The following is a 13,795-nucleotide window of genomic DNA, read 5'->3' on the forward strand; positions in this document are numbered from 1 at the left end:
GATACAAAAGAAATGAAAATTTCAATATATGAATATATATCTGTGATATCGTCGGGTGATTGAATTTTTGCGCGTGATCGAGATCGCGGCTCTTCAATTGTCCTGCGAAGTTTTTATTTCGACTCCTAGATGACGATTATTTTCACCTCGCGAGTAGCTCGATGTCCGTTCCACTTCGGGCATAGTGCCGACTATGAGATTTCTTCCTTTTCTTTCTTTTTCTTTCACTCCGATTTTAATTATTTTCCCCATTATATCGCATCACGATCGACCATGTACGAGTATTGCACGCGAGGCTGCATTTCACATAGCGATCGTGTAAATTTCATTTCAATTGTATACCACCTTTTAAATCGAGTCAGGGGAGATTATTTCTCACAACTCTTCATATGATATTTCACAAAATCTCCATATATTAGCGGATTAGTCTTTCAATTCTTAAGTATACTAGTTAATATTACGTATTTTCACTGCACATTAATGCATTAATACAATAGCAACTCACATTGACATTGACCGCGACTCTCACTCCGAGGTAGCGGTTTTAGGAGCGAAGTTGATTGTAAGAAGATAATGACCTGTTGCAGTAGCGTTTTTAAAGCAAGGGAAAGCTTTTTAAAACAAAGTCATCTTTCTGTAATATTGTTAAATTTTATATTGTCAAGAGCACATACATATGTTAAGAAATTTGTTTCACTGAGAAACCTAAAATAATACTAGACTATTCAAAAATCTCGTACTATATCAAAGTTGATAAAAAAAATAGTCTTATCGGAAAAGATCAGAAAAATTTCCACGCAATTTCTGATAAATAATAATATCACACATAAAACAAGTTATATGCAGCTTCGTCGGAATTCTTGGAACCTTAGTTGTGGGAAGATTAATTACTTAATTAGAATTGCGCAACGAGATAACTCGGAAGGTCATGTAGACAAATTTGTCGCTAAATCGGTATTTGTCGCTAAATCGGTATTTGTCGCTAAATCGCTCAAAGTGGTTTGCAACTGCTGAAGTAGCAGCAATCGCTGCTACAGAAGCGGTAATTAGGAACCAGTTTCGCGAGGAATCTTCGGCGATCGATGGCGGGCAAGAAAAACCGCGTGAAAAACCGGTCGACGGTTTCTGCGTAATAACGCGGGATGCGCCGGCGAGTCCCTGGTGCGCGCGCGTTCTCCTCGGGTCTGGGTCACTCGGTTACAAAACCTCGAAGCCGAAATAACGGTACACGCTCGTATACCCACAGCGGATCGGGATTGCCGCTGTCGGAGCGTGTGTGTCACGGTACAGTTCTTCTCGCGCATTATCGTTGACGATCGACGCATCATCGGCTGCGTCGCTCCGTCGCTCATGGAATATGCCGGAAACGCAAACACGCCGTACACATGGATCATTCGAGCGTGGATCGCGGAAAATGCGTGCTGGAGAGAAGACGGCGGCTGCTTAAAATTCATAAATTCGTTCGTACACAGTTATAAATACAGTTGACATACAGTTGACATTGCGTCACATCTGAACATTTGTTCGTATTTTATCCATATTACGGTATCGTCCCATTCTGTATTGCGTAACACTAAATGTTTGACATTCTCCAGTTGCCTGCGACTCGAAGCCATACCTCGCCGCCGATCGGCCGTTTTATCCGCGCTCTTAACATTGACACTATGTCACCCGAAACTCCGTTACGTGTCCTTCATACGTGTTGTGTTCGCACACAAACGTCGCAGACCTACGCGAAAGAATTCGAATTCCGAATCGTGATCCGGAATTTTCTCCCGGACTCGTGCGCTTTTTAGAATAAGTCCCGGCTCCAATTAAAGTCCGATTAAAAAGCGCGGTTTCTCATAGGTTGTCGACACGCCGTTATATGTCACTATTTCCCGAATCCAGTTAGGGATGCAAGAAGTCGAACGATCAAGTCGCGAGCTTTTGTAATACTCCTGCATATACACCACGTTGTTACTCACGTTGAGTAAGAACGTGGGTACAACGATCGACCTGTGTCTGTGGATCTGTAGCGTTACGAAGCGGTGCACGCGGTATCCAAACGATTGTCGAAGGAAGTTAGAAAGTAGGCGTGTCCGTGATCTATCGCAAGAGGGAGAGGTCGATCCACCGGGTGTGTGTATGCGCACTGTGCATGCTGATACAACCGGAAGGAGGCTTTACGAAGGCGCGTATTACGATCCCTCCCGCGCGTCAAAGTAGATTACCTAACGAACACCCGATATTTTATCACGATCGGCCCGAGCTACTCTCGATCCTCTCTTCTCGTCGTTCCGTGGCATAATTTGAATAACACCACGAGAACCGGTTACCTCCGTCTTTTCCGACGGATGAGTAATTTGCTGCTCAGCGTTCGGTGAGCATCGAGGTAAGGAGCCTATTTTCGTAGCTGCACTTTGTTACACTTTCTGCGTCAAGAATGAGAGATGAATTTATGTATACGCTTGACAGCGAGAACAAGAGAGAGAACGCGCGGTGGAGTATGGAAAGTGTGTCTAGAAGACACCTGGTATTATAATATATATGTACGGAAATCAATTTTCAAGCAGAGTTTGTTTCTTCATAATCGCATGCGAGTAGCAAAGAGTTCAAATGGTGCTCGTTTCTTTTTTCGTTAAATGTTCAGCTTCTCCAATTTTTAAAAACGACCGTCCGATTAAGCTTTAGCGCAATGAAATTTTTTTGAATGCGAATTTTGCAAATTTCTGTTGAATGTGAGATATTGCGTCTGTAATTTTTCATTTAGTTTATGAGAACGAATGTTCATTTTGCGTTATTATGTCATTCTTTCCTTCCATCAGTCCCGTTCTTTTCCCTCCGCCAACGTTGCATTTTTCCGTTACTTTCCCATCAGTTTGCCAAACTTGCGACACGCATTGCCAGCCGCGTGTCTTGCGACAAGAGCTTTCGGGCCTGGGAACAACAGGGGGCTGGAACGATCGCGTCGAAGTTATGCCGGAAATCATCCGCGGAAGACAACTCGCTACGCCGATCGAATCAGACACGCGACACTTTTTTTTTCTTCGTCCCACCCGGCGATTTTTGATTGGCGTAATCATCTGGGTATTACGTGTCGGCTGGTTTGCGTAAAAGCGACGCTACCGAGAGCGAACTTTACTGCCGCGCCGAGAGAAACCGGTTGACAGTTTTACTCGCTCGTACTTTCGGCAACAGACCGACGTCCACGATCGCACGACAATGCCTGTAATTATAATGATTACTCAACGTATTTTATGACTCTTATTTGGCTCACGGTTATCTTTTCTATTTTACGTAAATCGCACGACCATTGATTACCTAGAGAAAAATTAAACTTTTATTTCGACATGAAAATAGTTTTGAAATACTGAAATCTTGGAAAAATCCAATCCAAGTGAAAATAGAAGTGGAGGACTTCGCGGCGGATCAAACATTCAAACTATATGTAACATATTTTCCCCTCGGATCAACCTCTCCATTCTCTCCCTCTAAACTTTAAATTCCTTCTAATTCACGCTAATGTCAATTTACACGTCCCTCTCTAACGGTATAATTTCTTATAGAAATCTTATTTGATTTCCTCGCTTTTGACGCCGTTAAGACATACAGGATGTCCCACTTTTCTTTTACGACATTGTATTGCGATGACAGATTCGATGTGCTTCCTTGACATTTTTATTAAGAAAAGATCGACTTCAAAAATTACTTGAAGTGTAACAAGACCGAAGCGGTGCATCCTGTAGCGTCTGAGCCGGCTATCTTGTCACTTTAACGGGACATTGTTTTCTTCCGAGCTCGTCGTGATGTTTCCAGCATCTACCTGTTGCCATTTCTTCGGCCATTATCGCCGGGAGATTCGACGAGAGTCCGCTTTATATCGAGTTTCCTAATCCATTGTACACGGCGAAACGCGAGGTATATCGAGCCGCCGCCGTGCGTCTCGTTGCGCCATCTTTCTACACCTAACCTGCCATGAAATGTTATGAAACACGTCATAGTTGCGGCTATATTATTATGTACGTGCGCGACTCGATCCGTCAAAACTGCACACACCGTGAGCCGCTTTCGAGGCCGGTCGGTTGGTCGAGGGGTGCCATCGCTCGCATCCTCGCTGCTTCGGTGACCTCCAAGGACGTTGCATCGCGACGGACGGGAACGGCGTGAAAGCGTACTCGCAGGTTCTGTTCCTATTTTCCTCTCCTTTTCGCAATTGACGCAAGTTTGCGGAAATGCGGGGTATGGCGTGCAACAGTAGCTTTTCGGAATTCACGATTATATAACGTTATTCACTGTACAATATCGTTTGCGTCTAGACGCTTAGTCATCAAAGTAAGGACGTATTTTGACCAGTGAATGGACACGATGAGAGACCTTACCCCTCTTTACCGATTACTATATGCATTTTTTTATAACTAACATTTTCCCTACGTGTGTGTAGAGATTTGTGTGACTAAGCGTATAAATTAGAAATTTTATTGGCGCAACCACGGGGAGCCCGTGATTTCGTTCAATTACGAAGCACCGAGTTGAAAGTATTTCAGTCGGGAGGAAATAAATTTCTCCCGAAGCATATATCAGTCCCGTTCAAGATCGGAAGATACATCATCATTAAATCGCACCGTTACTAAAGAATAATGCGGCGGAAACGGGGCATCAAGCGCGCGATCTTCTAAACATTACTTGTATCCAGAATCTCACAACATCCTACATATTCCGCGAAATAATTTTACTTTTCTCAGCGAAACTTCGTGGTCTTAGATAATGCCATGCTACGTCAATGAAATGTAGCTCCTCGAAACAACAAAAACGACTTTACCGGCTGAGTCTATAAAAGTAGAAATTTCCTCGGAGCAAATTGCTCTCGTCTCTCCCTCCTTCGATCCCTCTGCATCCCCTCGTATATCCTTGCATCCCATCACGACGTCTGCATCCGTATTGCATCCCAAGAACCCCGCCTTGGCGTGCGTTAGACTGTGTTATAGTCGCACACTTCGCATTCTCCTGTTCGGCTCAACCCTGATGGCTAAATGTTACGATCGTCCCAGCGTTGATCTCGCTCGTAATCTGTTTCCTCTTTCCCGATGGGAGGGAAAAGCAGTCTCTCTCTCTCTCTCTCTCCCGCTCTCCTTGTTCTCTATCCCTCGAGGACTTTTTTACCTTCCATCGCGCGATCATTACGAGGGCGATCGCACTGACCCACCACCCGCGTAACGCCATCGGATCGCGCTTGGCAGCGTGCGAACTCGACTATCCCTCTCGACACTTCGGGGTGTAAAAGTAAAAAACGAGGAGAGATGTGAGAAGTCGCGAGCGTTGCGAAAGCGACCGGCGAGGCTGCTCGCATGTCGGACCGCAGGTGGAAACGAAGTTAACATACTTCTGTGAACCGTAAACTCCGATCGATTCGTCCTTCGAACTGTTGCTTTGTTCGACACCAATGGAAACGTTACACATTGTTACAATATCAATTATTAGAGTATCATTTTGGAAAATTGCGGATAGCCGGCTTTTAATTCCGACATTAAAAAATAGAAATTGCGAACACGCACACATATATACATATATGTGTGTGTAGTTAATCAAGCAGTGTCCTAGAATCATCGTCGTGCCTTCGGGCTCTCTTCAGTCAATCCGAGCATGCATTCTTTCTCGAGTGAAATTCTCGAGTGAAATTCGTTATTCAATTTCCGATAATTTCCATCCGAGAACACGGACATCGTTTGATTAAAATAGAAAGCATGATAACCGCAGATGATATTCTTCCGGTTCCGTTCTAATAGTGGGAATTTGTGAATACTCTAAGAAAAATAATACCGTCGTTTCGGATTTACCATCCAGCTTAACTCTACGGCGTCCGAAAGAAAGTCGCAAAGGAATCGCTACTGGAATTTTGAAGCAGTTGCGAGCACTTTCACATAGTAGCACTTTTCTCGTGCGCGTGTGTATATATGCGCGTGCGTATGCACACGCATATTGTGGCCGCGGTGCGGGACCAGTTTCTATGAGCCTTCTATTAAGAATACTGCTGCTTTCCTGCTGCTATAAAGACAAGCGGTTTCACACATATCGCCGTCGAAACTCGTTCGTCATCATTTTAGAAAACAGGGGTCGTTGATCTAACGGTAAATTTGTAAAGTACGTCTTGCGGGGATAGAATTGCAATATTTCAACGATCCTATCTATTTCGTGTAATTACAACAATTATATTATGGCTGCAATCGTTTGTATGACATTTTTTGTATTGCGTTACACTGTATTTTTCCTGTCATTCAAATAATATGTTTTCTTATAATTATGATTATTTGAATTATGGTTTCTCGGATTTATTTATTTCGCGAATTTGGATTTGGCCAGGAAACGTGAACAGGTACACGTTCGTGGAAAATTCACGCCTACTATCGATCGTTACAACTCGATTATTCCGGGAGTGTTGCCGATCCAAGAATCTATATAGTCTGCGCCAATCTCCTCCGCCCACACACATCGATTCTGCTCGATATAACGGAAAGTTCAAGCAACCATTGAACTTTCGAAGAGACTTGTCATGGATCTCATTTGAATCGAAATCTGAGTGCTTCTATATAATATCTCTGCTCGCGTGTGTGTCTTTCTCGCGTTCATTTCTCATAACTTGGAAATATTTCTCGTGTTTCGCATTTTTATTGAAGAACGTTCGCGCGAATGAAGAACATTTTAGTCCTTGACGAGGAATATCATCATGAATATCAGATGTGTTGATTATTAAGCACCCTATATATACTTTCAGATACTTCGCGATATACTTGACTTGATACCTATAATCTTATGCAAAGAGATTGCATTTTCCCGATAGAATTACTGATGTTACGTATGCGTCGCGGAAGAAATATGAGGGAATGTACGGAGGGGTTTGCGAAGGACGACATCAATCTGGTGACAGTAGCTGATCGTGGCGGGTGATCGATACGATCTATTTAGCCCAACAGACGTCGTTAGATAAGCCGGCATTTCAAGGATAACGGTCGTGGAAATGTAAAAGCGGTTCGCCCCGATAAAACGTATCATCTATTATATACCGTTCCTCACGGCGCTGGTCCAGTTTAATTCCGTTTATCTTTTATGAGGGAAATAGAAGGTTTGAAGTCTGCAAAAGTAGGTCAGACAGCCGGACGATTCGGTTGCGACAGGTGAGCCTTCCCTACTTCCGGTGTGTCCGACGACAGTCCGACCTTTTACCTTCTGGTGAATTCGAACAGCATTCGCGCATATAACTCCGTTTTAACGAAATTTTAGCAATGCAAATTCGTCAGTATGATAAAATTTCGTCAACATAACGTTAACGCAAATTTAATCAGACTCGTCTCGGTAGAAAGAATCTCTAATACATCTCGTAATTTTTGTAAAATTATTATAAAATTTTAGGAATTGAGATTAAATAGCGATTAGATTTTCCACAAATTACTTAATCGTTAGATTCTGATCATATGTTATATAATTAAATTTTATCATGTAACTTGATCAACGTAATTTACGATTGCGAGGTCATTCATCGACACACGTGTTTTTACACAACCTCACACGCGAGGATTGACGCGGGCGCACTTGGCTTGCGTCACAGCGAAATGTGTAAGTTCAAGTAGAACGGGATAGAGCGTTCTCGCTTTTAGTCCGTGGCATTTGTGACTGCTGCGAGCAGAGGGAGAGAGAGAGAGAGAGAGAAGAAGAAGAAGAAAAAGATAGTATTGCGTGAAATTAACGCCATTATTAGACGGCAATGAAACACGCGCCACAAAGTAGAACGAGATAATGTATCTCGACAATATACTTTTACTCGTTGGCATTTAATGGTTTTTAAAGTATTCTCGCGAGAGAGCACTTCGCGAGGGAGTCCCGCGGTGTCAAAACAGAAAAAAGGAAAAGCGTACGGGGAAGCGAGCTTCGAGTTTAGCCATCGCGTGAACGGGGAGATCGCGAAATGGCACGAGCCAGCGGGCTCTTTATTCGCGGATATACCGGGTGACCTCGAGACACCAGAAAACCAGCGAGGACGAGAGCCGTGAGAGTGGGCGGTACCTGTTTTGCTCGCTTACTCTCCTTTCTTTACTCACCAGGGACACGAAACACGAATGATCCCATCGGGAAGGATTCTCCTTTGACCGTCCTTTTCCCGTTTCTAGGAGTCTTTGGTAGGCAAAACGATCGCACACTCATTGATAGTCGCTCTCAATTTTATTGCTGCGAACTGCTCTCGTAAAATAATAACCTCTCGGTTATTCGTTTACTATTCCTCTCGATATATATATATATACACATATATCGCGTTCACCTGTGATTTATGTTTTGTCTGGAATTGCTCCCGGTTAATGAAACTTTTAAATAAAGATCTGTCGTGGTTCCCTTTGATCCTGATTACTGTCAGAACTCGTTTGCACCTACGAGAGAGTTTTGCTATCGAGAGTCACGGATTCTCGAGGAATGTTTTCGCAAATGTAGACACAGTTCAGAGAGACGCGGAGAGGATGCACGCGTACGTGCGTCTGCTTTGCATCTCGCGAGATCGATCGCGAACGATAGAAGGTTTTCAGCGAGGAAGAGGCTCTTTGTGAGATGTCCTTTTTCTCGCGGGAACGCAAAAGGACTCACCTCGCGTGAAACGCCGCGATATATATCTAAATTGTGCAACAACCTGCCGAAGTGCGTAGTGACCGCACTTTTGGCTCGTTCGCGCCGACGAGAGAGAAAGAAAATATAATTTGCCGTTTCGAAAGTGGCGTAATAAGGCAATAAAATTTCAAGTCTTGCGATAAGAAAGTTGGAGAATTTGAATTCAAGTGTATATTTAAATAACAAGACTCGATTATTCTTCAACTAACTTAATCTTTACTTTGATCTCGACTTAAACATTTTAATGCAAGATTTGGCCGCCTAAATACTGAACGTCTAAGATCGTCTAAATCACGAAAGAAAGTCTCGCGCCAGAATTGGGTGCACGATCGAAGCGTGCTCTTCAAGAATACATATCGCAACGTCGACGAACTTTTAAATGCCAGTCTGGTAAATCGCGCCTTCTCGATCGTCTCGCGAAGTCTTAAGTTCGTCTCTAATTTCTTTCCGACTTACGCCACTTTCGAAACTAGCGACTCGATCGAGAGATACATGCCTTGGGCCGCGATGTTTCCCACGAGGGGCAAGATGATCCCGTACACCAAGATCATTCTCCACGGATCGGCGGGAGACGGCGCGCGATCACACCGACGATCCAACGGCGGCTCGATACGCGAACATCCGCGGGACCCGCTAACGGGCTCAGCCGTGCACTCGCGCACCACTCGGGGAAACTTTCACGGGAGATGTGTGTGTTTCTTTCCTTGCCGATGAGAACGGTGTCGAAACGCCCGGCGTCCACGCGAAACCGCCCGGCGAAAACGATATCGCGATGCCCCACGGTCGCTCCGTCACGGCCTCCGTGACGTTTCCGCAACTTCTCCGAATGTTCTCCTCCTTTTACTCCTTCGCACCCTCAAAACGCTAACCCTCGCGAGCTCTTAACGAATCCTTCGCACTATCAATTTTTGCGACGTTCCTAAATAATTCTGGCTAGTCCTTCGGCCCTTTTTTATGCGCTCTTCATCTAGCGTTAGTTGGGTTTTTGACCGCTATTCTCGTTTTCCCGGATCCTCGGACTATTCTCGACGCTGTTGAAGACTCGTTGTTTCCTCAGAGGTCCCCATCACGTGTCCTGCTCGGTTCCTCAGATCGTCCGATGGTCGAGGTTTACTCGGGATGGAATTTTCGAGGATTGACAACGCGAACTTGCGTGGACCGTAACGAGGGGGAGTCGCGGCTTTAATCACTAACTCGACGACATTTTAGCCGCTGTTCGCTCGGGTAACGAGCAACGACCAGACCGACGATCCGTTCCCTTCACCGGTCGACCGCCGAGTGCCCCGGGCCTGAGGCCCCCTTTGCTCTCTCGACGCGATGAAAGTCCCGCGCCAAGCTGAACCGACCGGCCGAGTCGCGCGAACAGCGACGTTCAGCTGCGTTTTCGCGTAGCGCAGCATTAGCTAGTCCATCGGTCCCGTGTGTTCGCGGCTTTAATCGGTTCGGCCCTGTCGTCGCTAAATGTCAGTGGACGAGCATCGAGTATTCCTCGTCGAGAGCAATTTTTCATCATCCTACTAACTTATCCTTAATAGCAAAATGTTTTTTTTTGTAACTAACATATAGTTGTTTAAATAAAAAAAAAATCTGGAAAAATTGCAGCAAAAATATTTTGAAGATTTTTTTAGTATCGATGTCATAATCATTATTTGGTGATATTGTATATTATTGTTTTAAATCAATAATATTTTTGTGGGAACACTATACTCATATTGTTAGAATGGATCATTAATTTTATTGGCTAACAAGCAAGATCATTGTAGAATCATATTCTATAGAATTACCATGGAAGAACTTAGGATGGCAATTTTCTTGCAAATGATTCGTCATAAATAGGATAAATCAGTTGATTAACGTGTATTAAGGGTATATCATCATCGTGGATAGTTGCCTAGCGAAGTTCCGATAACGAGAATATAATATTGATGGATCCCACTAATGTTTTGTAATATCCTGTCTCGCCTCATCGCGAGAACGTAGCTGCGACATTGCTGCGCATTTTTATGTGAGGTTTAATCACGTGTTTGTACATGAACTTTCACATTACTTCTTGATATTGAATAATTCTCATCATGCTATAGTTTAGAATGCCGTGAAGAAAATACTAATTTTGAAATTACATGCGTTCGAAATTTGAAATACTAATACTAATAATAATTTTGAAGTGACTAATTTTGAAATGACAAAAAAATTCTTATGAATATATTTCATGTACATATGCATGTGTGTGCACGGAAAAATATTATATAACTTACTTTCCGCACGAATAATTCGAGAAATAGATTTTCCTTAATTGGAATTATGAATATTGTATTAGCTTATATATGATCTCTCTCGTTGCAGGAACTGGTAGGGTTTCCTAAATTTCTTAGATTCTTCAGCAAGTCGATGTTAGATCCTGGCTATGCTCCAATTATCCTTCGATAGTCTAGAAATATGATCAAGCACCAGACCAGCTTCGTTCCGAAACCGGACTAGATCGAAAAATCACTGTCTATGACCGATCGACCCCCTTTTAAACTCGCGGTTACGTTAAAGAGGACCGGTTTTATCGCGAATAATACCCATGCGAGGGTGAGTCTCTTTAATTGTAAGCCCAGCACAGTTGTGTCTTTAGCTGTCGATAGACAGTCTTACGATTCAATCTAAAAATAGAAATTTCATAAAATATCTAAACTACATTTTTAAACTTTTTTTTTTTTAAAGGAACCTAGAATTATTTCTGACTGTTTGTCAGAATATATTGTATATTGTCTAAAAATCATATTACATTGGCGTCTCACAGATTTTCGAACGCAAGTTCTTCCCTTTTACTTGGATAGTCGCGTGATTGAAGCATATTCCGAAATTCGGTTGTTTCCGAACTGGAGCACTAAAATACTAGAGTTAAGACAGCAATAGCCGAACATGCGACCCGCGATGACTTTAATTCGCGCGGGTCACCGTAAGTTATCCTGGCCGGCAGGAAGCGGAAGCGACTGTACAACAGCTATGGGCGCACGCAACATTTCACGAGTGACCCTACACGAGGCCGTCGAGATCTTGGAACGTTGAATCACGGCACTCGAGGGTCAAAAAATAGTGAGTCGTCACTTTCGATTCAAGGTGCACGATTGGAAAAGGGCGTAATTCTCGCTACACCCCTCAATATATCCATTAAACTGTCGACTTAGAGTCGATCTCGAGTAACCCACGTCAGCTGCGTTCTGCGTATCGCCCATTCGTCGTCGACAAATAAGAGTAAAAAGAGAAGAAAAGGGGAAAAGAGAAGAAACGGCCGGTCGTGGTCAGTGACGACGGACTCGCGTCGCGAAGTCGCCTATAAGGTTACCCGCGACTTTACCGTTAAGAGTCCCCTTCTCAAAGCGTTCGGACTCGCGCCAGCTGGGCTCTCCCGCCTTCTTTTCCCTTCCTTTCCCTGCCCCCCCCCCCCAAGTAACTTTGCCACCGCAATATTCCGCGCGATCGCGTTTCCACTCTGCCGCTGTTGTCTCTCCCCTCTGTTCCTCCACCTTCTCCTTCCCTCCTGCTTCACCTCCTTCTCGCCTTCGCTGTTTTTTCTTTTTTTTTCAATCATCTACCTACCGACGTCAGCTCGGGCCCCTTTCACCTCCAGCGGAGCTCACCTCGTCCCCGCGATCGCTCGAGAAACGTAGGTACACAGGTACTCGTGGATATGTCGCGCTTTCAGAACGAGACGGGCATAACTCAAGGATACGACGGTGCTCTGAGATAGGTTGTTAACCCGTGAAACCCCCAGGGGGAGAAGGGGCGGGGGGTTAGCGATGTCTACGTAGATAGAGTCCTACCTGTTTAGGAAATCTGAGTCATGGAAGAGACGACAAATTTTCGGAGAAGGTGAATTTCACTTTGCTCCATGTCGCAATCCAGATATTTCGAAATGTATTCGAAATAATTTCGCGAGAAAAAATTTTCCGGTCTAGATAAGATGGCTATGCTCTGGAAAAAGACTCTGACGTTTCTGTCAACGATGTTAATGTCCACGAAGGAAATGTGCACTTTCCGCTTTCAACAAGAAAGATAATTTTTCTGAGACTAGGTAATTAGGTGCATTGTCGTTGAAGGCACAGTGAAACACGTAAAATGAATTAACGAGTCGGAGAAGCCGCGTCCGCTCTTCTTCCGCGAGACCTTCAAGTACTCATCCAAGAGTTGCTCATAATTACACCTTTCTACTTTTATATATAATCAACGTTAACTGAATGCATTGTGTCGAATCTTCGCGTGGACACAATTTAACATGCGCGAATTTAACATGCAAATGAAAGTGCAAAACGTATATTCTGCAAAATACAGTTCATATATATCATAATATCAGCGACTACGTTGAATTGTTGTCTTCAAGATCTATGTGAGCCTTTCTATTTTTCACTTGGTATATCTAATAAGGACTGACAGTCACTTTCGATTTCTTCCGTGAAAAATAAATTATGATGTGAAAATAAATAAATTATTTCCGTGAAAAATAAATTAATTATATATTAGTATAATTACATAGCGAGTACTCGTGGCGGAAATTATTTTTGTCGTTTCTTTGTTATATTTTCTCTTTTATCAAATTGAACATAAACGTGAGAATATATAAGCCATGTTATTCGATACATATTTATTTACACTTACAGTAATTTATTAAAGAATAAATTAAAAATTAAAACGGACAAATAAAACGGAAATAAAAATATCAATTATGTGTTCGAGGGTGAGTCACAGTTCTGCCCGAAACTGCAAACAATCACGCAAATTAACGTCGCAGTTATCGAATTGTGCCTATCGGTCAGTCGGTAACGTGATTTCGTTGCCCGTTCATTCACGACTAAACAATAGAATGGCGTCATCTGACAGGATTCCGTAGTACTACGGATGTAGTTCACTCGAAATGGCGCAAAGTATCAATTTTAACCATAGAGATATAAGAATAGAAGGAACAAGGGATATATGCTACCTGTAAGTGGAAGTGATAGAGATCAAGAGAGAGATGGATGCCGAGTGTCCTATCTGTCTCTTTCTAGTCGAGCGCTGTGATTGGTTGTTACAATGAGCCACCAAGACGACCACGCGACGTCAGGAGGGGAGAAAGCAGACTAAAATTTCGTTTTGTAAATATGCGTGCACATGTGTAGAATTAAAATTCGTTAAATATTCGAAC

Source organism: Dinoponera quadriceps, unplaced genomic scaffold, assembly GCF_001313825.1.
Source record: "Dinoponera quadriceps isolate SergipeBrazil2010 unplaced genomic scaffold, ASM131382v1 scaffold3061, whole genome shotgun sequence".
Classification (NCBI taxonomy): domain Eukaryota; kingdom Metazoa; phylum Arthropoda; class Insecta; order Hymenoptera; family Formicidae; genus Dinoponera; species Dinoponera quadriceps.